The sequence below is a fragment of the Myotis yumanensis genome, unplaced genomic scaffold (genome assembly GCF_028538775.1).
Source record: "Myotis yumanensis isolate MYYU_CA2020_CCGP unplaced genomic scaffold, mMyoYum1.0.hap1 SCAF_9, whole genome shotgun sequence".
In the NCBI taxonomy this organism is placed as follows: Eukaryota; Metazoa; Chordata; class Mammalia; order Chiroptera; family Vespertilionidae; genus Myotis; species Myotis yumanensis.
Window position 1 is genome coordinate 82,231,631 of NW_027223760.1, and position 4,661 is coordinate 82,236,291.

At 59.1% G+C, this 4,661-nt stretch overlaps 1 long non-coding RNA gene across 1 annotated transcript; it reads left to right on the forward strand.

The window, feature by feature from the left end:
* Nucleotides 1-1,158: 1,158 nt before the first annotated feature.
* LOC139017046 (uncharacterized) lies at nt 1,159-2,024 on the forward strand. Its single transcript, XR_011472750.1, has 2 exons — nt 1,159-1,489; nt 1,837-2,024. It is a non-coding gene; the product is annotated as an uncharacterized lncRNA (long non-coding RNA).
* Nucleotides 2,025-4,661: the final 2,637 nt, after the last annotated feature.

Here is a 4,661-nt window from a genome sequence, read left to right on the forward strand (position 1 = left end):
GGGGCTGAGAGGGAGGGGGCTGAGAGGGAGGGGGCTGAGAGGGAGGGGGCTGAGGAGGAGGGGGCTGAGAGGGAGGGGGCTGAGAGGGAGGGGGCTGAGAGGGAGGGGGCTGAGGGGAAGGGGGCTGAGAGGGAGGGGGCTGAGAGGGAGGGGGCTGAGAGGGAGGGGGCTGAGGAGGAGGGGGCTGAGAGGGAGGGGGCTGAGGGGAAGGGGGCTGAGAGGGAGGGGGCTGAGAGGGAGGGGGCTGAGAGGGAGGGGGCTGAGAGGGAGGGGACTGAGGAGGAGGGGGCTGAGAGGGAGGGGGCTGAGAGGGAGGGGGCTGAGAGGGAGGGGGCTGAGGGGAAGGGGGCTGAGAGGGAGGGGGCTGAGAGGGAGGGGGCTGAGAGGGAGGGGGCTGAGGAGGAGGGGGCTGAGAGGGAGGGGGCTGAGGGGAAGGGGGCTGAGAGGGAGGGGGCTGAGAGGGAGGGGGCTGAGAGGGAGGGGGCTGAGAGGGAGGGGACTGAGGAGGAGGGGGCTGAGGAGGAGGGGGCTGAGGGGGAGGGGGCTGAGAGGGAGGGGGCTGAGGAGGAGGGGGCTGAGAGGGAGGGGGCTGAGAGGGAGGGGGCTGAGAGGGAGGGGGCTGAGGAGGAGGGGGCTGAGAGGGAGGGGGCTGAGGGGAAGGGGGCTGAGAGGGAGGGGGCTGAGAGGGAGGGGGCTGAGAGGGAGGGGGCTGAGAGGGAGGGGACTGAGGAGGAGGGGGCTGAGGAGGAGGGGGCTGAGGGGGAGGGGGCTGAGAGGGAGGGGGCTGAGGGGGAGGGGCTCGGGGCCAGGACGGTTACTCGGAGCTGAGCGGACTCACTGCCCAGCCGCCACCCGGCTATGACCTTTGGACTGGTTGTTTAAACTTCTAAAAACTCTAGGATTAGAGCGTTCATTTCGGATGTGGTTCTTTGATCGTTTTTAAAAAAATAGCTATTTTTTCCCAACACAAACTCTGAGATGGGAAATGCCATCTCTACTGTACAGGTCTTATGCAAATGATAATAATTAATAATCAATGATAACAGCTCAGGGTCTTACGTCATTTGCCTTACGTTCATCCACTTGGCAGGCGCAGGGCTGGGGCTGGGCTCTCTCCGTCCTTGTCATGCGGAAGCAGGTTCACGTTGTTGTCTTACCGTAACTGACGAGAAAGGGAATGGCAGTTTTCTTATCACCTTTGCTCCTTTCTGCTGCACAACCACTCCTTCCGCAGCAGTTTTCACACCGCCCGGCATCGCCCGTGCTGACTTCCAGGGGCTCACCTGTCCCACATGGAGACTGGCCCGCCGTCCTGGCCATGGGTCCATCACGGGACAGCGAGAACCCACTGCCCACGGCTCCTTCCACCTGGACGGCAGCCCTCCGGGCAGGACACACCGGCCCTGCCCAGCAGCCCACAGTCAGCTTCCCTGAGGCAGCCAGGAGGCAGCCAGGAGGCAGCCAGGAGGCGGCAGGTGGCACATCAGGGGTAAATGAACATGAATTCCGTTCCTTTCTTCAAATACAACAGTGCATTGTGGGGGGGCGCCTCCTTTCTTGCTGCTGTTTCTAGATGGTTCTGTCCCTCATCTCATTGGGTATCTGGTGACATCTGGCACTGCGCCCGCGTCCCGCTGTTGAAAAGTATCTTGTGTGTTGGTTTTCTTGTTGCCTCCTCTCCCCTTGAGGACTTTCATGTTTCACGTTCCTTTTCGGCTTTCATTTCTTTCTGGAGCACTGGTATCCCCAAGGCTGTCTGCATTACCACCCCCCCCAACCCCATGACCTCATCCAAACCTGGACGACTGTTTCTTGACTCCCTGTTGTCTCTTCCAGGAAACAGCCTGAGGAAGGACACGTAGAGCTGAATATCAACATCTTTCCGTCCCTGATGAATAACAGGCCCAGGCCTCGCTGGAACTGTCACGTTACTGTCCACCAACGGCCCCAGAGGGAGGCGGGCTGACATGTGTGCCTGGCGATGGAACTACATAACATCGCCCATGGTATTTTTTTAATAAAAACTTGAACTTGAGCCCAACAGGTGTGGCTCAGTGGTTGAGCATCAACCCATGCACCAAAGGGTCAGTGGTTTGATTCCCGGTCAGGGCACATGCCTGGTTGAGGGCTTGATCCCCAGTAGGGGGCATGCAGGAGGCAGCTGATCAATGATCCTCTGTCATCATTGATGGTTCTATCTCTCTCTTTCTCTCTCCCTTCCTCTCTCTCTAAAGAATCAATAAAAACATACTTAAAAGTATTTGAACTTAAATTGGATCAAAAATCTAGATTTAATTATGAGTTTCTAGGAAATATAGAGGATAGTGCATAGTCAACAACATCTAAAATATGTTCAATTCTATAGGAATAGCCACTCACTATCTTCAACAAATAAATTGGGGAAGAGGAAGGAAGGAAGGAAGGAAGGAAGGAAGGAAGGAAGGAAGGAAGGAAGGAAAAGAGAGACAAGGAGAGGGAGGGAAGGGGAGAGAGGCAGAGAGACAGAGAGAGAGAGAGAGAGAGAGAGAGAGAATAGAGTTAAAATAAACAAGAGAGATTCTTGTTTGAATTTTGATTGGAACAAACATAAAAAAAGTGTGTTGTTCAAGTGCTCATGGGGGGGGGGGGGGAATGTGTACACTAACTGGATATTGGATAACATTAAGAAATTGTTAATGTTTTAGCTGTGATAAAGGTATTGTGGTTATTTTTTTAAACCCCCAAAACCTTAACTTTTGAAACATTTAAGGGTGAAAAGAGATAATCGCTGATATTTAGTTCAAAATAATCCAGGTCGGGGTGTCGGTGAGGATATGGATCAAACAAGACGGGCCATGGGACGGGTTCCTGCAGCTGCGGAGCAGGCCTCCTGGAGGGAGTGACGGTGGCCGTGTGCTGAGCCGTGTGCCGGTGGGGACGCACGGGCAGCGCCCTGAGCGGTTCCCTGTGGAGGACGTGCCGGAGGCCGGCAGGGAGGCGGGTGCCTGGAGGGCAGAGTGCTGAGAGCAGCAGGAAATGGACTGGAGGGAACCTGACCTCAATCCTGGGAGGCCTGCGGGCCACCGATGAGATTCGGCTTCTACTTCTCATCCCTTTGGGAGCCATGGGCGCGCTTTGGGCATCTCCTCACTGACTCCCGTGTGGAGCACCGTGTGGGCTGCGGGGTGGGCGGGCGGAGGCACAGGTGGCGGTGAGGCCATGGGCTGGGGGAGCCTCCCGATAGCTCAGGAGTGTCCGCCGGCTCAGGCAGGGGTGGCAGCCAGGACGGGAAGCGTGACTTCTGAACGTCCAGTGAAGGCAGAGCGGACAGACTTGACATCACGTGGTGAGAGAAACACAGGCATCAAGGATGAGATGACTGACCCTGGCCTGGCACGTAGTAGGCGCACAGCACACACCTGCTCAACTCTGACCTGTTCTTCACTGAACTGCGGGCTGATCCCGTGTTCCCCGACGTCACAGCGTCACAGCTCGCGCGGTCCCGGTCGCCTGCAACAGGAGCCCCCCCTGCCCCCCCACACCGAGCGCTCGCCTGGGCCGGGGCTGCGTGCTGAGGGATGAAGCGCTCGCTGGGCAGCCGGGCTCTCCGGGGGGCCCTCGCCGGTTCCCAAACCCCCGGCCACGGGGCCAGGAGCCTCAGCTGCCGGTGGGACCCAGCCCAGAGCCCGGGCGCCTTTGGACGGCTTGCTGCGCAGGAGCACGTGGCGCGGTGGGAAACTGAGACCGCAGAGGCACATGGCCCGCTGTGTGCAGGCTGCCAAGCCCCCCGGGGAAGGGCGCAGCCATTGTCTGCGGGGAACAAAGACGGATCTGGCCCCAAACGCAGAATAGGCAGCCTCGGGCGCTCGGGCTCCGTCAGACGGCCTGTGTGCGGAGGGTACAGATGAAGGGCCGCGGGACGGCCGGGATTCCGGCCTGACCTCCTCCGCCTCCCGGGACGCCAGCTGCCGGGTTGACTGCCGTCCAACGGGCCGGCGGGGAGAGGAGCGCAGCCAGGCCTGGCGGTTGGATGGCCCTTTGTTCCTGCTTCCAGGAGGGAGACGAGACTCCCCCGGCCCCGGGCTGCTCCGGCCGTGGCACAGGCCCTCGGGCGCCCTGTCGGCGACCCCAGCACTACCCCTCGCCAGGCCAGCCGGGTGTGGCTCCCCTCACGCCTCAGGGAGCAAACTGAACATGTCCTTGTGCCACAGCAAATACAGCAGCGGCCCGTGTGCGTGCTACTGGTAAAGGGCTGCTTGGTGGTCTGGCTGAGAAAGTGGGAAAAAGACTTCATATGTCACGTGCCAGTCCCGTGCCAACCCAAACCGAAGCATATGTGTGGACTCTGCATTCTGCTTGGTGAGCTTGGAAAGTATGCATCTCCCCGTCTTTTCCAAGGGGCTATGCGTGCGTGTATGTGTGTACACATGTATGTGTGCACGTGTCAATGTGTCTATGCCTATGTGTGCATACATGCACATGCGTGCACATGCATGTGTGTGTTTTGTATGTGTGTTGGCGCACAGCTTCCATGCTCCCCCAGGTACCTTACAACTCTGCCTTGTCCTTTGCTTCCTGCTGGGCAGAGCCTCACAATCCGCTGGAGGCAATTGCTCAGGGTTTCCTCAGCTTTTCCCGGGCGTGTGCATGGCCGTCGATCGCCTGTGGGGTTCGCTGGAGCT